Source organism: Mauremys reevesii, linkage group 4 (assembly GCF_016161935.1).
Source record: "Mauremys reevesii isolate NIE-2019 linkage group 4, ASM1616193v1, whole genome shotgun sequence".
Taxonomy (NCBI): Eukaryota; Metazoa; Chordata; order Testudines; family Geoemydidae; genus Mauremys; species Mauremys reevesii.
Genome location: NC_052626.1, coordinates 110222080 through 110247776, shown reverse-complemented (window position 1 = coordinate 110247776; position 25697 = coordinate 110222080). Strand labels below are relative to the sequence as shown.

At 42.0% G+C, this 25697-nt stretch overlaps 1 protein-coding gene across 1 annotated transcript in view; it reads right to left on the bottom strand.

The window, feature by feature from the left end:
- Nucleotides 1–25697, bottom strand: part of CHID1 (chitinase domain containing 1) — a 254131-nt gene that overhangs the window by 87638 nt on the left and 140796 nt on the right. The gene's annotated exons all lie outside the window — the stretch shown is intronic.

Here is a 25697-nt window from a genome sequence, read left to right as displayed (position 1 = left end):
TAAAGAAAACCAAGCTGTACATTTGTTACTGTGAGAGTCAGGCATAATTCACTACCAAAGATACTTTGTATTTAAGCAAAAATGGCTCTAAAGGAAGTGTGTAATCTACTTCAGAAATATGTATAAACTGTTATCACACTATAATTTTAAGGCCCTCTCCACCTCTTTTCATGTTTGCACAAACACTGCAGTAACTAGGCACATAAAAGCATTTATGTAAAAATAAAGGCACAGCATACTATTCATCATCCAAGAGGAGTGTCTACTGCAGTGGAATCCTGTGCTTTAACCGTACTACTGAGATTCATTTGTTCTGAAGGAGTGCTGCAAAAGCAATCCTCGAGCTGCTATCAATAGCTCTGATTATGAGGAGACCGATGAAGCAATGTGTTATCTGGTGCTGCTGAAGTGCTGCTCTGCTGTGCTGCCTGCAATTCAAAATCATGCTGAAACAAAAAGTGAGAGAAGACATGAACTCATGGTTGACTGCTCAGATCTGCATGTTATATAGCAAGGGGTTCTGATGATCTTTCCTATAAATTAGCAGAGGACTGGAAACAGTAAATGAAGATCAGACTTGCTGTTCTTTTATACTGAACAGCATGTTTCACCTTACTTCAGTGACTAGTATGTTTACAAGACAATGGACAACCCTCAGATATCCACCCCAAACACATCGCCAAACTCATCCATCTCATCCTTACCATAACAATTTTACATTCAACCACAAACACTTTGTCCAAACCATGGGAAGAGCCACGGGTACTGCCAACCTCTTCATAGGCCATCTTAGAGAAGAATTTCTGGACAAATGCACCACAAGTCAATGATATACCGAAATACATCAATGATATTTTCATCCTCTGGGCAGACAACAAACTCTCACATAGATTTCCACCACAACTTCAACAACCATCACCCATCCATTAAACTTTTTTCTGGAACACTCCCACACCAGCATCAACTTCTGTGGCATCATAATCAGCTTCAGCAATGGAACACTACAGACAACCATATACAAGAAACCCATGGATCAACACACATCTCTACATCGATCCAATACTACCCCAAACACACCAAGAAATCAGTTTTCTATGGCCAGACACCTTTAATACCACAGAATACGCTCAGAGCAGAAAGTCCGAGATAAACACCTTAACACACTTAAAACCACCTTCTCCAAAGAATGATACTCCATCAGACAAGTAGATCACATCATGGAATGGGACTCCCAAATACCCTGACAGAACCTGCTTCAATTCAGAAATAACCCTCCCCCACCCCCTGACTGCACACCCCTAGTTGTCACCTACCACCCCATACTAGAACCCACATAGGGTATCATCAAACAACTACAACCCATACTCAGTGAGGACCCCAACCTGAAAAATCTTTCTTGAACTCCCATTTCTGGGCTTCAAACCACCACCGAACCTCTCCAAGCTCATCATCAGAAGCAAGGTCCTCACAGACCAGGACACACCGACTTAAAGTGGCACCAGACCATGCCAGAACAACGGATGCAAAACCTACAGACAGATCTCCCCTGCTACAATGATCAATACCCCACACACCACACATTTCAAGATCCATGGATCCTACACAAGCCTATCACAACATGTGCTTTAAATGCCCCAGTAAATATGTGGGTGAAGCCAGACAATCAGTATGCTCTTGAATGAACACACATAGGAAAATGATAAAAGACAAAAACACCCTATCATCTGTGGGTGAACACTTTTCATGAAGTGACCTTTCAGTCCTCATCCTTAAAGAAAACCAGCACAACACTTTCAGAAGACAAGTCTGAGATCTTAACTTCATAACTCAGCTAAGACACTAAAAATCATGGACTGAACAGATACACTGGATTTATCGCTTATTACAACAATCTGTAACCCACTAATCCCCTCTTTTTGTCCTATGACTACTGCGGTGTTAACGGGCCACTCTACCCTGAATGGTCACTTACAGCATGTGCGAACTACTTATGCTAAACAGTCTGTCCCACCTTACATTTAGCTGAGACACTCAGAGTACCTTTCCCAGACCTGAAGAACAGCTCTATGTGGCTCGAAAGCTTCTCTCTCTCACCAACAGAAGTTGGTCTAATAAAACATATTACCTCACCCACCTTGTCTCTCTATAGTTGAAATGCAACTTCTGTGTAAAGTGAATACACTGAGAGAAGTTGCTTCCTAAAAGGAGGGTATGTATGTCTCCTTTACCTGTTGTACTGTTTTGTCTTTAGACAATACATCTTGCTAAGTCTGGTTATTTGGTCTCCTGAACATTTTAAAGAATGAACTGTGAATGCAGTCAAATAATTGGTTACACCTTTGAGTCAGTTGGTGCCATTGTTTATTACCCATAATATTTACCAACTGTCTGCTTATATTTAAGATGCACTTAATTCTGACTTTCCTAACTCATAATTTCACTAAAGACCAGTCTTGATGTACTGCAAGCTCCTCTTCAGCACCAATCCATTAGCTGGTCCTTGATGGGCAGCACACTGTTCTTTTAGTGCACTTTAATTAGCCATGCAAAATACATGTGTACACTGGAGTAAAAGTGTCAGAAATGTAGAGATACAGTGCATGTGTGGTTTTTTACACAATATGAGGGAGAAAGATGGTGGGGAACCCCACTTCGTTTTCAGATGTCAAATGCATATCTGGTACACAAGTTCCACAAATTAAAGTAATCTGAGTTGGTTACAATTCCCTGTGCAAGCATACAATTAATAAACACAGGAATAAACTTTGCCATGCAATTTGTGCTAGCACTCACTCTAATTTCCCAGACAGCCACAGCCTCATTACCTCCAGATTTGTGCATCTCATTATGATGCTGACACTGGCATTTGTGTGATTAGTGCTGAAATTACAGATTCATCCTCATTTAGTGTGGTCTTTATTGCTGTTAATTAGGCAACAAAATGTGAAAACTGTTACGACATTTTAATTATCTGAATGCAAGGAGATTTTTATCCAAAAAAAAAAAAAAACACTTTGTGGAAACAGTTGGTGGTTCCAATAGAAGCAACTGATTTACAAAAGCCTGATGATTTGCTGTGCCATTAGGTAATAGTTAAGATGACAATATTTTCACTCATCCTATCTGCACCTGCCAAATTGTAGTTTTATTTTCTGTAAGTTAGCAGCCTAATTAAGTGAGACAAATTTTTTTTAAAAAAAAAAGGAAACTGGGCAATTAATTTGATGTGATACTTTGTAGCAAGTTTCCCTGATATTATCAAAATTGCCATATCTGTAAACAGCTAAATGTTAATGTTGATACAATATCACTACAAAGAAGGGAATGTGGATCGGTGAATAGCTTCAATTATGTGAATTTACTTCCATGTTATTTATGAATTAATAGGAAAAGGAGAGGTTCATTACCTTGTTCAGTAACTGGAGTTTTTTGAGATGTGTCCCCCTATGATGCTCCATGTCAGGATGAGCATGCACCTGTGCACTCTGGATTGGAGACACCCCACACTCTGGTATGAGGGCATATAGAGAAGGGCAGATCTACCTCCACTCCAGTTCCTTCTCAACCATGAAAGTCCAATGAAGGACTCAAAGGCAGAGGGGAAAGGAGGCAGGTAGTGGAGCACCCATAGGGACACATCTAGAAGAACTCCAGTTACTGTACAAGGTAAGTAACCTCTCTTTCTTTGACTAGTGTCCTTATGAGTGCTCCACATCAGGAGACTCTGGAGCAGTACCACTACCACAGAGACGGGTGCCGAGGAGGTGGATTAAATATACACTGTACAATAGCATTCCTGAAAGCCACATCAGCTTTGGAAGCAGTCACAAAAGTGTCATGGGAAAACATCATGTACTAGAGACCAGATGGCTGCCCAGCAGATGTCTGCAATAGGTATGTTTCTCAGCAGGGCAACAGGCATAGATTGAACCTGATGGAGTGAGCAATAACTCTCTGAGGAGGGTGAACTCCTGAGGCTTTGTTACAGATTAAGATGCAATCCATTTGGACAGTCTGAATGGAAATTGCCTGTCCTTTCAGGCATTCTGCAATGGATATAAAAAGTCTAGGTGAAGCCCTAAATGACCTAGTTCCATCTAGGTAAAAGGCAAGGGTTCTTCTTACATTCAGGGTCTGAAGGCTCATTTTCTTCTCTTGAAGAGTGAGGCTTGGGTAAAACACCAGTAAGTGAATCTCTTGGATGAGGTGGAATTCTGAGGAAACTTTAGGAAGGAAGCGAGGGTGGGTACATGTGTCACTTTGACACGACAGACCACTGTGTACAGTGGATTAGCCATTGAGGCTCCAAGCTCCCCTGCCCTCTTGGCCAAGGTGATGGCTATGAGGAATGAGGTTTTCTGAGACAGATGGAGGAGGGAATAGTTCACCACAGGTTGAATTCGTTGGAATGTTTCCACTTCTGCTGGTAAGTTTTTCTCATTGTAGATTTTCTTTTGCTATGAAGCAGCACTGTTTATAACTCTCGGAAATGGTCTAGTTCTATACTAGAAAGCCACCTATTAGCCACACCTTGGGGTGAAGTGCCAAGAGGTTTGGGTGGATGGTGGATCCTGACTCCTCAGTGAGAAAATTCACTGTCAGAGTAAGGTGGAGAGGCAGTCGTAGAGACATGCAAACCAGCTCTGCAAACCACACTGGTCTTTGTCACTACTGTGCTATGAGGATGGCTAATCTTTGGGTACGTCTACACTACGGGACTATTCCGAATTTGCATAAACCGGTTTTGTAAAACAGATTGTATAAAATCGAGTGCGCGCGGCCACACTAAACACATTAAATCGGTGGTGTGCGTCCACGGTCCGAGGCTAGCATCGATTTCTGGAGCGTTGCACTGTGGGTAGCTATTCCGTAGCTATCCCATAGTTCCCGCAGCCTCCCCCGCCCCTTGGCATTTCCGGGTTGAGATCCCAGTGCCTGATGCGGCAAAAATCATTGTCGCGGGTGGTTCTGGGTAAATGTCGTCAGTCACTCCTTCCGCTGGGAAAGTAACGGCAGACAAGCATTTCATGCCTTTTTTTCCCTGGATTGCCCTGGAAGATGCCATAGCATGGCAATCATGGAGCCTGTTTCGCCTTTTGTGACTGTCACTGTATGTGTACTAGATGCCGCTCACAGAGGCGATTCAGCAGTGCTACACAGCTGCATGCTTTTGCTTTTGCATGATAGCAGAGATGGTTATCAGCCATATTGTACCATCTACCATACCATAAATTGGTAATAAGATGGGCATGGCTACCAGTCCTTTTGCACTGTTCCATTTGCTGCTGTCATAAGTGCCCCTGGCTGCTCTTAGCCAGGGGCGCAAAAGCCAAAATTGGGAATGACTCCCTGAGTCAATCCCTCCTTTTTGGTATCTAAAAATAGAATCAGTCTTGCCTAGAATATGGGCAAGTGTACTAGAGAACCACTGTATCAGAGAACCAGAGAGCACAGCTGCTCTGTGTCAGATCCTGCATAGATTATGAGCTGTATGCTATTCACAGGGGGTGCTCCTGCAACAACCCCACCTGTTCATTCCATTCTTCCCCAGCCTTCCTGGGCTACCATAGCATTGTCCCCCCACTTGTGTGATGAAGTAATAAAGAATGCAGGAATACTTGTTAGTGAGAAATGAGTGGAAGGCAGCCTCCAGTTGCTATGATAGTCCACATAGGACATTAAGGAGTGTGGAGGAAAGGAGCCCAGCATCCTGCTGCTAGTCCAGGGGCAATTGAATCTTTTCTTTACACATGAAGAGTGGGGGCTGATGAAGCTCAGCCCCCTGTTGCTACGATGATGATGGTTATCAGCCATATTGTACCATCTACCAGGAAAAATTAGGACCAGGCGCCCTTGATCGACCTGACCGATGCTAGTACGCATGGTTACCAGGCCTTTTGCACTGCCCCATGTGCCAATAGGCTGATGATGACGATGGGTATCAGTCATATTGCACCATCAGCCACCCATGGCGGGGGGGTGAGCAAGAATGTTGGTGTTGAGTGCTGCACCATCGCGTCTATCTGCAGCATTCAGTAAAGATAGGGTGACATGTAAAAGAGTCAAGACAGGATTGTTTTCCCTTTCACTTCTGGGGGTGGGTGGGGGGGTGCGTAAATTGCCTAGCTATGCCCTGACCCACCACGGACACTGTTTTTGACCCTAGAAGCATTTGGAGCTCAGCCAAGAATGCAACTGCTTTTCAGAGACTGCAGGAACTGTGGGATAGCTTGAGTCCTCCAGTCCATGAGCGTCCATTTGATTCTTTGGCTTTCCGTTACGCTTGCCACGCAGCAGTGCGCTGAGTCCCTGCTATGGCATCTGTCTGGAGATATTTAAAAAATGATTTTCGCTGATAGAACAGATTTGCCTGCCCTTACAGCGATCACGTCCGCATTGTCCATGCTGGAGCTCGTTCTTTATTTTGATTTTTAACTGCATCACCACCCATGCTGATCGGAGCTCCACGCTGGGCAAACAGGAAATATTCAAAAGTTCGCGGGGCTTTTCCTGTCTACCTGGCCACTGCATCCGAGTTCAGATTGCTGTCCAGAGCGGTCAGTGGTACACTGTGGGATACCGCCCGGAGGCCAATACCGTCGATCTGCGGCCACACTAACCCCAATCCGATATGTTAATACCGATATTAGCCCTACTCCTCTCGTTAGGGAGGAGTACAGAAACCGGTTTAAAGAGCCCTTTATACCGATATAAAGGGCCTCTTAGTGTGGACGGTTGTGGCGTTAAATCGGTTTTAGGCTCCTAAAACCGGTTTAAACGCGTAGTGTAGACCAGGGCTGTGTTCTTGTTTCAATTTGTTCAGAACTCTGACCAGTGTGTGGGGGGAGGGGGGTTGGGGACACGCATAGGGACAAGCCTATCAAGTTGTGGCCATGTCCTACCTTCGAGCTGAATCGTCTACACTTCACAGTGGATGAAGTTGTGAAGAGATCTATCTGTGGATGGTCCCAGATAAGACATCTCTCTTGGAATACCTCAATGTTCAGTTCCCACTTGTGATCAATGCTGAAATGTCTGCTGAGGGAATCCACCACTATGCTCTGTAGTCCTGGTAGATAAACTGCTGCTGAGCTTTGTGTGTGGTATGATATGTACCAGTGCATAATTTTTATGGATTTGGCACATAAGCACTGAGAACTTGCTCTTCCTTGCCAATTGATGTAATACATTAATGCTAGACAACAGTGCAGTGTTCTGACTGAGGCATCCCTAATGTGTGGAAGGAAGTGCCACCAAGAATAACAAAGGGCTCTGAGCTCTAGTACGTTGATGAGAAAGATCACCCCTTGAGGGAACCACTTGCCCTGAGCTGCGAGGTTTTGCCTATCAGAGGCATCTCTAGTGATGAACCTTGTGGGAGGGGACTGTAAGAACAGAACTCCTGCACACAACTTCTGTAGACCATTCCACCAATTTAAAGAATCAAGAACCCTTTGGGGTATGCATACACGCTTAGACAGGCTCTGAGTCAGGCCTTAAAACACCAGGAGTGTAGTCTTGCCAAGGGTTTCACAAACGTGCTGCCTGCCATAAGGCCCAGAGGTTCTAGGCATGCCCTTGCTATGGTTTACGGGCTCTGTTGTATTGTTGAGACAAGTGTGGACACAGTGTTGAATCTGCCCCAGGTCAAGTATGCTCAGGCAGTAGAGGAGTCCAGAGTAGCTCTGATGAAGTCTATTTGTTGGATGGGTGTAAGAGTAGACTTTTCGGCATTGAGGCAGAGGCCCAGTGAATGGAACAGAGATAGGGCTTTGTCATCTGTGCTTTGCTTTGACAAATGACTGACCTTGTAGTGGCCAATCATTCAGGAGGGGAAAAATTATTATTCCCATCTGACGCACGTTGGTAAAGACCTTTGGAGCAGTAGGAATGCCAAAGGGTATGATGCAATACTGGTAGTATCTGCTCACCACAAAACATAGGATATATGTGCGAAGGAAGCCTGGCAATATGGAAATAAACATCCGGGAGGTTGAGGGAGACAAACATAACTTCCTCTCTGCACCAAGAAGATTAAACATCTAGGGGTGCCATTCTGAACTATGGAGCGAGGACAAAGGTGCTTGGTGTCCTGAGGTTCAGAATTGGTCTCCATCCCATTTTACTTGGGGACCAGGAAATATCCAGAATAAAAGTCTTTCCCAACTAAGTCCAGAGGGACAGGTTCGATAGCTCCCAGTGCTAGGACGGATTATACCTGCCTCAAAAGACTCTTGTGAGAGGGGTCCCTGAAAAAGGAGGAGGGGAAATGAGGGGGCAGAAGGGAGCTGAACTGGATGGAGTAACCTGTAGGTGTCAATTCCAGGATCCATCTGTCTGAAATGAGGCATTCTCAGGAAGGTAGGAAATGGAAATGACAGTCCCCATAGGGCTGGAGGGGGGAGATATGTGCAGCATAAAATCTGAAGTAGGAGAGAGTTTGTGACCCTCAACCAGTTTTTGAGGATGTTGTGAGGATGTCACTGACTAGGAGGTTGCAGTAGTAGACAGTACTTTCTGAGAGAATGTAGAGAACCTGGGCTTCTTCCTGTGAGGCTCATCCATTTTCATGGACTCACAGTGGACAGGGTGAGACAGTTCAGCTGTCTGTGACCTACTGTACTTTCTCTTTGCCACAGGCGTATAGATGTTCAGAGATCGTAGCATTGCCCAAGAGTCCTTAAGAAAGTGAAGGGACCAGTCCCTGGTGTCGCTGAATAACTGGGGTCCCTCAAAGGGATTTTGCACCTCCCAAGACAGACCAGAGGACTGCAGCTAAGAAGCTCTGTGAACAACTACTGCTGTAACCATGGAGCGAGCAGCTGCGTCAGCAGCATCTAGTGAGGCTTGAAGAAATGCCTTGGTAATTGTCTGGCCTTCTGTTATGAGGGCTTGAAATTGCTCCCCCTGGTCCTCTGGCAGGTGTTCAATAAAGGATGAAAATTTGGAATAGTTTGAAAATTTTTATTTTACCATCAGGGCTTGGTAATTGGCTACTCAACTGCAGTGTGACAGAGGATTAGCTTTCTCATCCCAGAAGGTCCCGTCTTTTTTGTTCTTTATTGGATGGAGTAGAGTGGAACTGATGTTGTCTGTTCCATTCATTGACTGCCTCCCCAACCAGAGAGGTGGGCATACGATGGAAAAAGAAATATTCTGATCCTTTGAGTGGGTTGTAGTACTTTTTGTCCACCCATTTCACATGTAAGTGGTATAATAGCTGGGGTGTCCCACACTGGAATATGCAGGGGCCAGGAGAGCATAATTGATGGACAAGGAGATTTTGTGCTGAGGAAAAGCATGAAGAATGTCCAACAAGGAGTGTTATATCTCCTCCAACAGGACATGTAGGGTCTCCACTATATGCTTTGTAAGGTCTGGAAGGCTTTGAAATGGTCAGTATAAGATGGCAGGGGAGGCCTGACAGCCTTGTCTAGAGGAGGGTGATTTGTGGGAAGGTGATGCTGCTTCTTTCACAGGAGGCTCTGCTCCATGAAAGATCCTGCAGCGAAGAACCACCCAAGCGTGGTTGCTGTTGCTCTTGATGTGCCCTCTAATGGATGGGACTCAGAACAATGGGTCACCAGGGGTTTCAATAAGTGGGGAGTAAGGGAAAGGGGCAGGATCCCGCTCTTGTCCTTGCCAAGGTGGAATGCATACCCTGCTAGGAGTTTTGTTGTTAAGGTGTGCCCTGAGTGAAGGAGGTTGAAAAAGGGAACCCTGCATAGACACTTCCAAATCTGATGAGGTGGCAAGTGGAGGGGCAAGTGGCATCAATACTGGTGGTTGAATCAGTACCAAGACCTGAAAGAGGTCCTGTAATTGCATTGGTACCAGAGGCTGTTGATAGGACACCAGAGTTCTGAGGACTGGACGCTATGACAGAATTGGTGGGTTAGAAATTGTTGAAGATGGCAGCAAAGAATAAGTAGGCTCCAGCAGGTGAGATGGTATGGTGGCCAGGAGGCACTGGAGCAAGAGCATTTGTCCTGACTGCGGGAACAATGCCTATCTCAGCACCGATGGTGATCTGAATATGGTCTCTGGCACCTATCAGGTCATGACAATGGGGAGGATGACCCCAACCTGGATCTCCAGTGACAGTGGGGGAGCCAGCCCTGATGGGTCAAACAAATGACCAGACTCATCCGAAGCTTAACATAGGTTTCAAATTGGTGTTGAAGAGGAATAGAGAACAGGCACCAGCAGTACAGAGTGAGAAATACTCCCATCCTGTACTGGACAGGTCACCGGCATTGAGGCCAAGGACAGTACTGAGCTCAATGCTGGGATCTGCTGCCAGGCCAATGGTGGTGCCAAGGGGTACACTCACGTTGAGGGGTCCTTCAGTACTGGGCATGGCATCTGCCCCTATTCCACAACCCGAGATGTGGGTGATGTGAGTCATGGTGCCAAGAAACCAGGCAGCTCTGCAACATGGCCAGAAGTTGCCAAAGGCACAATGGAAGACTAAGTGCTAGAAACTACAGCACCAGGAAACTCCTGACCTAGTGGAGAATAAGGGACTGAGAGGCAAAGCAGGTTTGAAGCTGCCTGATATGCGATCAGCATGTAGACGGTGGGCACTTGTGCAGACGTCACTGGTACCGGTCTCTATATACGCCTCACGGCCAGAACCGAAGTCAATGGTACGGGCTCTTGCTGTTCTCAGCATGGTATCAGGGAACAGTTAGACAGACCTGCTCCATCCCATGTGCCAGAAGGAGTACGGTGCTGGTCAGCACTCTTCATAGAAAATGAGTCTCCATGGAGTGGTCCCAGTTAGTCTTATGAGACCTCTTCCTTGCCACGCCAGAGGAAGGAGAATGAGTCCTCTTCCTCTAGGGGGAAACAGCCAGGTCCAAACATGGATCACTTGCTAGTTCCAAAGGTGACCGCCGATCAGACAAGGGCCTTGGTGCCAAAGCAGGCCTAATGGCCTGCTCCAGAAGGTGCCGCTTCAGCTTTATGTCTCTTGCCACCTAAGTCCTCTTTTTGAGTGACTTACAGATGGAGCACCATTCCTTAATGTGTCCCTCACCAATACTCAACAAGCCCCTTCTGTGGGGAAATTCAGAAGTTAAGGTCTCCAGAGCAACGTTAACTCAGATACGTTTATGTGTGAATATATACTGAATGCATCCATCAGTATCCACAATATTATATATGCAAAATATGACATTACAACCCCACTGTATTATTGCTAATATAGTGCCAGTAACTAAGATATCTGCCATTTAAAATCCCTGCCTACCTTAATCCATGTGGACTAAGCAGCAGGAAGGTATCTATTCTATACCTGGAGAATATGGAAAATTGAGGATTTTCAGGGAAATTTCATCAGTGTCTTGTGTGGATAAAGTAATGGCAATCCTTTTCAGCACAGAATTAACTGGCTTACACTGAATGCTGAGTAGACCCTAAGAACTACTTCAATTTTAATTAAAAATAGAAAGTGATTGCTTGAATATTTGGTTTAAACTTACACTGAGCATTTCTAAAACTAAAAAATTAATAGAAATCCAATTTAAGAAAAAAATTCCTCTTACTCTTGATGTAAGAGGTGCAATTTCCCAGTACAGTCCTCATGTCTTAAAAAACAGTTACCTTTTTCGTAATTGGTGTATTCCATGGTGGCATGCTGGCTAGAGTGCTGGAAAATAGCATTTCATCAGAGCCTTTCATTGTCATGAACAGCATTAAGCAGGGATGTGTTTTTGCACCTATACCATTTACTATTCTCTTTGGTGATAGCACATATGCTAGCAAGTATGCTGCTAGATTCTTTCATAGGGCCTGGTCTACACTAAGGGGCGGGGTCGATGTAAGATACGCAACTTCAGCTATGCGAATAGCATAGCTGAAGTCGAAGTATCTTATTTCGATTTACCTCCCGTCCTCACGGTGTGGGATCGATGGCCGCAGCTCCCTCTGTTGACTCCGCTACCGCCACTCGCTCTGGTGGAGTTCTGGAGTCGAAGGGAGCGCGTTCAAGGATCGATATATCGCGTCTAGATGAGATGCAATATATTGATCCTCGATAAACCGATCGCTACCCGACGATTCGGCGGGTAGTGCAGACATACCCAAAGACTGAGACAAGGATATTTACATGCAATTCCACACAGGAGGCAGAATGTTCCATCTCCAGAGACTTTGTGCTCACACTAAAGTGATTGACTTGCTTTGCTGATGACTGTGCACCCATAGCACATACCATTGAAGACACCAACTTCTAATTGACTGCTTTTCTAGATTGACAAAGTGATTTGGATTACCTCAAGAAAACCAAAGTGCTTTATCAGCCTGCTCCAGGAAAAATTTATTTGCCCCCCAAAATCACAGTTGATGACACACTGATTAATACAGTAGAAACATTTTGTTATCTTGGCAGCACTTCATATAATAATGCCGTGGTTGACTATGATATCAAGCAGCACATTTCTAAAACCAGTTCTGCCTACGGTTGACTTTGTTGCTGCCTGTGGATTGTGATAGGCATTACATTCGCACTAAGATTAATATCTACTGTGCAATCATATTGAGCACTCTTCTCATCCATCTGTGAAACATGGACACTCTATACCAGGCACTTGAAGCAGTCAGAGCATTTTCACATGCGCTGTCTGCATCTCATCTGTAACATCAAGTGAATGGACAGGATACCAAACATTGAAGTCCTGGTGTGGTGCTGCATGACTAGCATTGAATCCCTAATCATACAGGTGCAACTTCATTGGGCTGGTCACCTCATACGTATGCATGATACGTAACTCCCCAAAGCCACATTTTATGGACTGTTGAAAATGGGAGTATGTACACTGGGAAGCCAATAAAAACAAAATAGGGACACTCTCAGAGCTCACCTAAAAGCTGGACAAGTGGACCCGAACACATGAAAAGCTGCTGCTGCCACCAACAGATCAAGATGGCAGCAAGATCTGTTGGTCTGTGGTTAGCGCCACTGAGACTAGCAGAACAGAAAATGCCAAAGAGACGCGTGAGTGAAGAAAGCATGCCGTGGCAAAAACATGCGCCCAAGTCTTCCCAACGTGCAGACGCATCTGCGGATCCCTTGTCCGATTACATTTGCAAAAGATGACACACTGAAACAAACTGACTCTCACACGTGGACTACAATGGTAAACTCCAACACTTAAAAGTAATTCCCATGTAATTCACAATCCACATAAGTCAATAAAAGTAAAGAGACAGTCTCATCAACAATAACGCCATTGTTATTCAATATTTAGTAGATGGCAATGACCACTACATTGAATATAAATCAACTGAATTGAATATTGATCAATTAAAGTGTTGATTTTTTTTCAGGTTTTAAGTTAACCAAAACACAAATCTTCAACTAACTAATAAAGGAAACATTTGTAAACATCTAGTGTACTTCTGTGAATAACTTACTTTTGTCTAAGCAGCTCTCCAGTTAGCTGAAGTATATAACAAGTCTGTTTTTTAAGCAATGAGAATACAGCAGATCAATAGTACAGCTATCATTCACACAAATGGATCAGCAGCCATCAAACAAAAATACATCTATATTAACCACTGATAGACTAGTACAGAAATTATTGTGATAGAACCAATGGCTCTGGCCTTCAATACATTCATCAGTATTGAAATGGTTACGCATAGAAGTCAAACCTATAAGAAGCTCAGATCTCTGGATAACAAACTTTTGGTTAAAGAGAGTTCAGAAGAGTAACTTGAAGGACTTCAGAATATTGCTTAAGGAAAACACCTGCAGCTCTTCTTCACAGACTATTCAAAATCAACCAAAACATTTTTTTTCTCATTTAATATCTACTATCTGCTTTTGTTTTCATACCCTTGAGCTTGCTAGATTGTGGTATTTCCAGTCATTTCAACATCAGAAGGGCAAATATCTACCTTACTACAAAAACTGTAAAAAGGAGCAAGACATGGAAAAACTAAATTGTCTATGTGTCAGACAGGATGCCTGGCTGTTGTGAGGCAATTAAAATAAAACAAATTAATAAAGGGTGACTTGATAGCTAGGGAGATATACCCTATTAATTAAAATCCTAACTAAATCAGTAGTGACCGGTGGATGTTACAATAAAGGCTATTTAGTCATCTCCCAGTAAATCACTTGAGTTTAGTAGTTTCAATCCTGATTCCACTGGATTCACACACAAATCATAAGTCATACCAGCTCTCGCCCTTTGTCTTTTCTAATTAAATCACAGTCTCTTCAGGGCAGAGACTGTCTTTTACTATGCGTTTGTACATAATACCTAGCACAAGTCCTGATCTCAATTAGGTTTTCTAGGCACTATCATAAATACAAAAATATAGTCAATGGAAGCTACCAAAAGGGATTATATTTGTCTCCTTTATTCTTTAGTAGTTCAATTCACTGTGGTCAGAGAGCTGCTGTCTCATCTATGCTTACAGATCATGGGGATGGCTTAAGAAAGGAGCTTCAATTTCACTCTATGGGCCAGATCCTTGGTCTATCTAAGCACTCAAGTCTAAACCACCTTTCCATTACCCTAATCCTGAGGCCTATTCACTTTGAAACATAACTTAAAGCAGCACTCAAGACAGCTCTAACTTGCATCAACAGTTAGTCTCCTAGTAAACCTTCTGTCAGGGGATCACCAGAGTACAATGCGCTCTTGTCACTCTCCACTCTTGCCCCAACCCCTACAGGACCAGAAGCAAGTGGCGTAGACATAGTTATGTCAGCTTTACACTATTCAGTGATTCCACTTTACATTATTCAGTGATTCCACCATTTGGGACAGCTTTCTGGCTGCATCAAGGTATCTGAGCAGCACAAAGCATCTGGAAGATGAAGGAAAAGATTTGGCCTTGAGTTATCCAGAGGTCATGATGAAAATTAGCAAGCATGTGTTATATACAGGGCAATTCAAGTTGTCTGGAAGCCAGACAAATGAAAACAAAAGATGAGATATTGCTGAACAGAGAGGCTTCAGCCAACCTTGCTTCACTTTCAGTGGGCCCCTGGACATAAAATAACGATGTGTAATGGAATCATCAACTCCAAAGATGGTACAGCACAGTATATTCTACTGCATGTCTGCAAAACTTCCTTTGTGTAAAGAGCCAAAACAGATGATACAGCCTTCCAGGTTCTTTTTTGGGATCTACTGCCCTTTTATGGAACATTTTGCCAAGGTTTAAATATACAGGTATTTAAAACCTTTTGTACCAGAATCTCTAGAAGATTGATTTACTTTGTATGAAGAGGGAAAATGAAATCACATTTTTATTAAAAACTATAGCAGCCCTTAAACAATGGTGGAGTTCTCTTCCCCAGTGTCAAACACAGGAATAGAGTATCCAAGAGGTGTTCATGCATGTATATGGTTAGAACGTGAGACTTTTGAGAGTCATACAATCTCCATAAATAAAAATGCCATTCAACTTCGGAGAACCCAGAGAACTTTATAAACTACATTACAGTACCACTGAAATGAAGTTTGAGGTGGAAGCCAGTATAAGAGGTCAGTCCACAGAATAATAAAGCACAGTGCAGGAAAGACTTTTTCATCAGTGACCATGGGCCAAACTCCTGCTCCTAAAGAACCAAAGGATCTTCAATGTTACACAGACAGGATCTCCATTTTCAAGGTCTGGGGGGCAGCCTACTATAACCTGAAAATACTAGCAAGTTTGCCAATTATGAACAAAGATACCAAGGTACACAAAAATAGGAGACAATTAATATAGTTTGGGAACACAGGATTTTTCTGTAACATGATTAGTTTTTGACAATGTGTTATATTGTTAAAGATACCAATGGTGTTCAGTGGATAAGATCATTAAAAATAGTCTGTATCACAGTTCCCTGGTCAGTTCTACTCTTTCAATTTGGGTATATAAAAGCACACGTGACAGATAGTAACTATCTATGAATGTAGTCCAAGAATTAAGAGAGTACACTTAATTAAGAACCAACTTTACAAAGATAAAACCCAGCCTCCTTTGCTTTTTCATTGAAAGCCTGCTTCTCAGTTTAAAACTGTAGTAAAAGATTTTGGTGCTTTTTTTTTTTTTAAATCAAGAAGTAAAATCACACTAAACCAAAAATCCAATGGGCAAAGGCTTTTCTAGGTTTTAAGTAGCAGAAGACAAAGCTGTGGCTAAATAGGAACAGACAATTGACATAGTACTAATTTGGGACAGATGCAAGTCTATTTTCATGTACATCACATGATTTACGCAGTCTGAAGAATCACAAAATATTCAATCCAAGCTTTAAGTATTCTGTCGAGAAATCTTCCCTAATGATTTATAGGATCGTATCACAGAATCCCTGCAATACTAACATCTGCGTCCTCAAAATTGTGCCTAAATTTACACTGAAACCTACAGTGTCTATAGTGGGAATTGTATACTAGAGAGAAACTCCTTCCTCGTGGGCATGATTCTGCAACTGCCACTTACCTCAGGTTCCTGAAGACAAAAACAGATATTGTCATACTGGAATAAACCAGTGGTCCAAGACCAGTACTGAGCAATATATTTAAGGTGCCATGCTATTAACCACTTTCTGTTCTGTGAATTGATCATTTATTCCTATCAATTCCTTACTCATTTACCTCTTTCAAAAGAAATTCAGGAGACAGAAAGGCACAACTTACTTGGTTTGTCCCTCTGTATTATATTTCTATTTACTTGGAGACAGTGGAACAGTACTGTTTCTATTGAAAATATTTCTTAATGTCCATCATTCTTTTTTATGTTTTTCCATCCAAAAAATTATTCAGCTGTTTTATTTTAATAAAGGGAAAAAAGACTAGTGAGAAAAGCTGAACACTAACAAACAACTCTACACAGAATAATAGTTGTGATGGAAAAACTTATTTTGGAAAAGGGAACTAATGCAAACTTTATGCACCTTTAAAAAGAAGTTATGCAACGCTAGAGGCTGTGTCAGAGAACTATTGCCCTCTCTAGAGTTATGAAAGACTAATTGCCCTGTGAAAGCCTATGGATTCTGTCAGGAACCTAGGCCTCCCAAGTGTTTAAAGATGAACACTCCCCTTCTGTCCCACATCCCTTTGACTAACAGGGTGTAGAAGTCACTAAAGCATAATAATACATACGTTTTTAATGTATAAAGCACCCCTAGAAAAAGTGCTCAGTTCTGAAGAAAAGGGAGTGACAGAACTGCACAAAGTTCTCTCCCCAATCTCAGAGAACAAGCAGCAATGGTCAGCCCAGGATCCAGGTCTATGTGCAAGTTGCCAAACATACGATAGTTACTATTTCTCCATAAACATATTATTATGTACATGGTATTGTTTGTTTACAGAGAGCAACTCAAATGACAACTTTTGTTGAAATAATTTAAAAATGGTTTTTGAATGCTTTAATAAAAAGGGAATATAATCTCAAATCGTTTGGAAAAATCACCTACTTGAACTTTAGGTTAAGCCTTCTTCCTTTCTGTGTGCAAGCTATGGCTTCTGTGCTAGGTAAAAAGATTAAAGTGATCACTAGAAAAAACAACAAAAACAGAGCTCTGAATGTGAGCCACATTGGAAAGAGTGTGATAAATATCTTTCCCCTCTTTAAGACTGAACATTTTTCTTTACAGCTACAGTAATCAAACTGCAATTTAATTTCATACATTGAAGCACTAATCCGTAAGAAAGTTAATAGCCTGAGAAGCCTAGTTTTCCTATGGTAATGATCCATTTTGAAAGGACTGTTTCTTTCTACAAAAACACACATATTGATCTAATAGTTTTGGTTTTGACATTATTGGCTAGACTCATCATGGACTGCAACAAACGAAGAGACTAAATTACAAAAACTGGTTATCTGAAAAGAATGAATGAATGATGTATTTGTAGGAGAAAGTTTTCATAACAGTTCAAAACCTAGTAAAACAAGGCAAAAACAGAGCTGTAGCCACAGTAGTGCAGCTAACCTAGGAACAGAACCTGGCTCCTTCCAGGCACTAATGCATCCCTATGATACAGTAACTTTAAGTGATATTGTTTGATTTTTGCTGGGGAAAAAGATAATTTATAAAAAGGTGGGAAAGGTGAAGTATCTTTAAATCTGCATTTTAAAATCACCTTACTCTGCCCTGCAGAGCATCAACTAAAAAATTTAAAGCATCCCACATTTCTTCACTAAGTTAAAAAGACAATTTAAAAAAAAATCTTCATGTTTACTGGAAATGTTAGAAACACTTCTTCACGTGCAAAAAACTCAGAGTAGCAGCAACTGCATCTCAAGAGTAGTTATTAGAAGCTTGCTAGAAGCAAAAATCACCTTAGTACCTTTATTCAAGTATTCCTCCCCTTATTTGTTTTACTTAATAAATTATAGATTCCAAGTCAAATCACATACATTGTGTTTACAAGTATACACACATCTGAAGACTAATTATATGCATCAACAACACAGCTGTATAGCGATAGCTTCAAGAAATCTCATTTCAAAGATATACTCAGGATCACAAATCCCAGGGATCTGAACATTGTCCTCAAGACTGAACAGTTACATTTAACTTTTAAATGAAGGACATGAAACGTATGGGGTAATGAATAATCTCTATTATTTTAGGGAATATTTGTTTTCTAAAGATGAATTCTCACTCAGGAAATCTCGAACTACTCTTTCAAAATAAAAATGCTAATTTTTTAAATCATAAATTGCAAAACAGAAATGATAAATATGTTTTTTTAAACCTGAAACTGAAAGTAGAAACTTCCTTTTCTATTTTACAAACACATTAGTTCAATAAAACAAGTTTTGAATTCTAGTTCTGTTAGAATCATAGAATATCAGGGTTGGAAGGGACCTCAGGAGGTCATCTAGTCCAACCCCCTACTCAGAGCAAGACCAATCCCCAGACAGATTTTTTTCCCCAGATCCCTAAATGGCCCCCTCAAGGATTGGACTCTTAATACAGCTTTCCATATCTCAGATTAGACAGCGAAAACATCCATATTTCATTTTGGTTTACAGTTCATTTCACTTTAATGTTCTCATGCACCATGCTAAAAGTGTGTTGAAAGCACTACAAAGTGGTGCTTTGTTGAGATTGTTTCCACTAGAATTTTATTTTAAAAAAATCACGGAAACCATTACTTATTATTTTAGGTTTCAAAGATGATTTTTTAAAAACCTATCTCTTGGGCCAAATATAACTTAACACCATCCTTTAAAGTTGCCTCATCTTCCAGTATTATTGTGATTATTCTTAGAACACTTTAAGTGAGCTTTAACATCCGACACCAGACTAGTGTGTGGCAGCAAACTACCTCATCTCCCAGAATAAACGTATACCAGTTGGATTCCTTTTGGACGATGCCAGCAATCACTAGCCTAATTTGTTAGCAGCAATCTGTCTACGCTGGAATGTGAAGTGCACTCCAGTCCCAATCAGGGCTGGCTCCAGCTTTTTCTCCAGCGGAGGGGGAAAAAAAAAAAGATAAAGCCACAATTGGTGGCACATCTGCAGCAGCTCTACCGAGCCATTTCATTCTTCAGCGGCAATTCGGCGGCAGGTCCTTTGCTCCGAGAGGGACTTGCCGCCAAATTGCCGCTAAAGACCCGGACCTGCCGCCCCTTTCCATTGGCCGCTCCAAGCACCTGCTTTCTTTGCTGGTGCCTGGAGCTGGCCCTGGTCCCAATTCCAACTTGGCTATGGAATGGTATCTTTCTGTTAATGACCTATATGGATTGCATACAGTATGATACTCTGATCTGAATATTTTGTGTTATCAGATTTTTGTAATACTAGCAAAATAATGGATTAGCGTATGAATACACAATTCATTGGCACTGAAACAATTATACTGATTGTATTTCCATTAAATATTCTTTATGCCTAAATTTTACCCCACACAGTGGTACAAATTTATTTACTGAAAAACATTTTCTTTTCTACAAGACTGTCAACTGATCCACTTTTGAAGGGCAATACTATGGAGGTATCTATCTTTCCACCCCACCCCGTCAAAAATTTGTCATCTGCATTTGGAGGGTGAGCAGGACCCTTTTTTTCTGGAATGCAAATAGGACTAATGGAAAAAAAAAAGATGAGAACAGGAAGATGGCAACATAAATGGAGAAGAGATAGGACCAAGCAGGGTTGATGAGGCAGGGGATGGAGGAGGAGGAGGAGAAGAAAGAGAAACTTCTGAAAGTAAAAATACGTGAAGTGAGAAAATTTAAAGAAAACTTGAAAGAGCTTTGGAGAAAAAACACATTTTAAGAGGATTAATTATTGTAGCAAAGTTATCCTAAGGAATGACATTGCAAAAAAATTCATTAAGATATTCTGTAGATGGAAACATGAGGAAAGGAAGAGAAAATAAAGGAAGAAATGCCAAGCGAAACATGGTTTTGACTCTGACTTAATAGTGGTTTGTTGATTTTGCACCAGAATATTGAGAATTCCCAGTTTTTGACAGGGGAGTGAGAGCTCCCCTCTACAGTAAGCATCATCTTCCCTATGTTGTAATCCGCTGTAGCTTCCTGTCATATTTTGCAAAATCCATGCTTCTTCCCTCCTGTTGGACTTTCCAGTAAAGTCCAATTAATATGAACAGCATATAACATCCCAAGATTATGAGTTTCAACATAATACCAAGCAACCCTCCTTTCCTGCATTATACTTCCACGAAGTAAATAAAAAACAGAGTTGACAAGATACTACCAGCTCCTTTTGATTCTTTAAATAATTTAGGTATAAATCAACCTTTGTTCAATATATATTATTGTTTGTATCTATCTTGTAATAGTAACAAAGTACCCTGGTAAGAGGGAGGAAGGCTGATAATGGTAACTATGAGCAGCATATGGGTTAACTGCAGCTCCTGTAAGCAGCCCTGTAACCTTTGTTGAATTTTTTTTTTATTCTTCTAGCCCTGATACTCAATGGATTATAACCATTATTTCATGCCTCTTCTGCCAACCTTATAATAGGGTTATTTCTCTTCTTGCTTGGTTATTACCCTTCTTCAGTGGAAAGACACCACTACACACAAAACTGTACAAGGATATTATGCTTCTTCTACAATATAGGCCAGTTTGTGGATTTAAGCCACTTGCTGCACCAGGGGAAGAGCTTGAGTAGCACCTAAACAACAGGGGGAGCTCCTGGATAAATTCTGGCTAATTGCTTTCTCAGCCAAATCACCTACGGGTGGGAGAGGGAGCTTCTCGGATGGAGTCCAATGGAATGGGAGTAACACCACCCTTTATGCCTTGACTCCTCATGCCAAAAAGGCTAGTCGCAATGTGGATCTATACCTGCAGTTAAACATCTCTCTAAATATTTACTTATGCTTCGGTGAATTGGTATAGATATTGAAAAAATCCTTCTATAAAATCTAACCCCATTTATTAAAATGCCTTCACTAGTGTGTGGTGATAATCTTCTACATTAGTAGTGTTCTATCTGCACAATTGTGTTTTGCAGAATACTGTACTGAAAAACATTCTATTTTCTTACTGTAGGTACTTGTATTCCCATTTACAATAAAAACTATTTTATTCAGCATATCTAGATTAATACAATTATGTTTACCTCTAAACGAAGAAAACACATCAAGTTACCCTGTCAATGTAGGAGAACTGGGCCAAATGAGGAAGCGGCTATTAACTTTTGGAAGAATAAAAGCTGATGCTTCCACATTAACTTGCCTTTTAGGATTTCTAATAGCCTGACTCTAGCCTACTATATACCTGTAGGACTGACATGTTTCTAATGAGAGGTTAATTAAACTAATCTCTCATACCACGGTGAAACACAAGATCGGGAGTTGGGGAGCCTTCTCTGATAACATCTGGCTGCATTCCAGTTTACTTTCCTTATTTATGAACAAATTTCCATCAGGTGTTCCATTTCTTATTGCAAACATGAAGAGATTAGGGAGAAAAGGTCTCGGTAGTAGCCAAGAGGAGATCGTCAACAGTCAAAACTGCAGGAAAAGGCCAAATTAAAATTAATTAACCTTGGCATCTGTCAAGCTGACAGATCACAAAATAAAAAATGACTCAAAAATACAGAGCACTGCGAGATGAATACTACTGTTTCCTTACTATGCAGCAAATTATCTTGTGAATCAATTGTCCTCATTGCTTGAAAAAGGGACATTGTGGATGCCAGCGACACCTGACAAAGTGGTCTGATGCTGATGCAATCCAGCTGGGAACTTTTCCTCACTAAAGCTCTCTCCATCAACCTGTATTTGGTACATGAAGAAAACACACTTTCCCTAGTCCCTCTCCTGTTTTCTTCCCATAGAGATTCAGTCGTTTCAACATAGTTATTTATGAAGAACAAAGACTAGAATCAGTCTTGCAGAGATCTTGTGGAACAAACCATGGCAAGAAGTTGGAGGACTATATGGTTCTGATGGAATCTAGAGTGTAAAATTGCTAGAAATTTTTAAATACTAAGTATTGAAAGGTGTTGGAGCAGAGAGTCCCTTTGTTTTATAATTTATAACAGCACCTAGCACAATATGGTCCTGGTCCATGACCAGGGCTTCTAATCACTACCACAATAAAATAATATTCATGAGAAAGTTTGGTTGAAGAGAAGGTAGGCTCTACTGCTTTCTCCATGAAACTCACTCCCAACCCACTTCCTTTCTCACCATCTTTGTAACTGATTTTTCTTCAATGCCTTCACAAGCTTCCTTTTCCTCCCTCTATCCAGTATAGCACCTTCCCTTTTCCTATATCCCACATGCGGTTTCTTTTATCTGGTTCCTCACTACATTCTCCCCTCTTCGGTTTCCCTTCCCTCCTGGCATCAGACTGAGTCCCTGATAGGTAACCCATATTTATATAGCTTCCACACAAAAAGACCACTGCTGCACAGCATTCTTTCAACCTGTTGTCAGAGTGGAGGGGGCAGGGCCTGGAGCAGGGTACACCCATCTGCACTTTTCCCATGTACTTCAGTCAGCAGAATGTCAGACACTCTGCAGAAACACTTCCAGTAGTGCAGGAAATCAATAAGCTGCACTCCACCAACATTAGTCACTGTAATCAGTGGATGCTAATCCCTGCAATATAATAGGAAAGGAAACATTTCATAACCCTGGTTCATGTCAGTCACCTAAACTAGGAAATAACCAGTGTTTTACTTGCATTGTGTGTTGCATCTTTAATTCACACCACTGGACAACCTAACAGCAGAACTATCCTGGGCAATCTGGGACCAGAGCCGGCTCCAGACCCCAGCGCGCCAAGCGCGCACTTGGGGCGGCATTTTGCCGGCAGGGCGGCAGGCGGCTCCGGCGGACCTTCCGCAGTCATGCCTGCGGGAGGTCCACTGGAGCCGCGGGACCAGCGGAACCTCCGCAGCCACGTCTGCAAGAGGTCCCCCGGAGCCGCGGGACCGGCGACCGCCAGAGCGCGCCCCGCGGCGCGCCACCTGCTTGGGGCGGCGGGATTCCTAGAGCCGCCCCTGTCTGGGAAAGCCAGAATAATAATCCACATGACCTACCAAGTATTAACCCCTCATTGAACACCAATGCCCCATTCGGACAGTAGCATTGCTGTCTTGACAAGCAGCAACAGATATGCAAGGTCTTGCACGTGAGCTTTCCAGTTCAAGAGAAGTCACTGATGCAGAGCATGGGTATATTCTGAGTGTACCTTGTTTTGTACACACATACAAAACAGCCCTGGAACTGAAGTGATCAAACAGGGAATCTCAGCCAAACACCAATGCCCAGTTCCCAGGGAGAAACTGTGCCTCAAGAACTGAGACTAACCAGATACCAAGGTAGAGAGCGAAGTATCCTGGTGCTCACACCACTTTCCTTCTAAAGCCCACTGTTTACCCAGAACTTTGCAAAACAAACCACCACAGCATGTCTTCCCAAGACTGAACAGCTGTTCTCATCCTAAGAAGAGGCTGGAATATTAATAGCACCACCAGTGGCACCAGGCATAACAATACTAATACAGTAAATCATGAACAGATATGCTTCTAGGATGCATGATTGAACTAAAAAAAAATTGATTACTTCTATCCCAGCTGAACACTGAATGAAATCCTACAATGGTATATGGTGCTCTGAGGGATCTCTTATTTGGTTGGTCCTTTCTTATGTTTTAATGCTTTAAAACAAATAAAATGGTCAGTATTTGAGAGAAAGGAATATTTATGGCTTTTACAATGATCATATCAATCTCGCAAACAAGATTACGTCCCAGAGAGAGAGAGAAAAAAAGAGTCAAGAGTTGTCTTAGGGCTCTGTATATTGTCCATTACCAGAGTATCTAATCACCTGCATTCAGGATGCCATGGTGATTAACAAGTTCACAGAAAAAGCAAGCACAAGCCAAGCTAATATGTAGTTCAAAACTAAGTTCTTTATCACAGGTTATGCTATCTGAGACAAACTGCTACAATAAGACAGTTCTTGAAACAAAAAATAAACTTATAAGCAGCGCCACACAGAACATGAGATACAGACAAAGAACAAATATTTTATTAAGCTTATAATAGTAATAGTGACCTTCAGCCCAGGTATTTCCTTGAAGTTAATGACCAGTTGCGGACTTGAGGCCCCGTGGAGCATTACTGCTTAAGTATGAATATTAAACATTGATTTATACAAATCAATCACATATGGTCATTTATCTGTCCTAGGAAGATGAATGACTCTGTATAAATCAGTGATATGGCGTATAGACTCTGCTCAGGATTGAATTAGTAGTGTGATTTTTAAACTGGTTAATTTGAGGGGCTGGCTCTATGCCTGGTATAAGAGTTTGAGGGGGCACAGCTCCAGCACCATCTGAACAAATGCTAGGGATTTGTCGTGGGGGGGGGGGGGTCACGTACAGCCCAGGCCCCAGCCACAGCCAAGGGGACTGGGCAGGGGCTCAGAGCTCTGGCTCCCACACCCACTGCAGCCATTAGGGAAGGGGGAGTAAACAGGAGTGGCTCAAGCCCCAGCCCAAGCCGCAGGGGCGCATGGCCCTAACCAAAACTGCGGGTGCACGGCCCTGGCTCCAACTCCAGCCAAAAGCCATGGGGCGGGGGAACACAGCCCTGGCTTCAGCCACAGCTGCTGGGGCGCACACTCCCAGCTCCAGCCGCAGCTGTGGAAGGGGTGCACAGCCTCAGCTCTGTGACTTCCACGACTAAATCATATTCTTCATTATATTATATATGCAGAGCGACATCATCTTTATTATAAAAGGCAGAGCAGGATAAGAATACATATAATGGCTCACATTCTGACTTCAAGGAAGTAGCAAGGATGCGATTAAGGGCAGAATTTTGATTTGGACTTATGAGTCTAAATAAGTGAAGATGGTAAATATAAATTTAAGTCTTTTTAAAAAGATTTTTCATATATCTGGGCACCAAAGACAAACCAGAACAGCTTTTAAGCGAAAAATAATTAATGTTGATAGATGTAGTGTGTAGAAGTAGACAATTTCTAATAACCATTTTTCAAGCAAGCAGTTTGATATTATTGTCACTAACTGGTAAGAAGTTGCATCAGTGAAAGCCACTAGAACTTTTAAACACTTGATTTTTTTTTTAAAACTTGTGCTGACAAAACTGAGGAGAGAGGAAATTACATGCTACAGCCTTTTAAGCCTTAAAGTATAGAATCTTATTATGTGGAAGTCATAGAACTGATTAAAAATACATCGCTCAGATTTCAATTTCACATTTATCAACT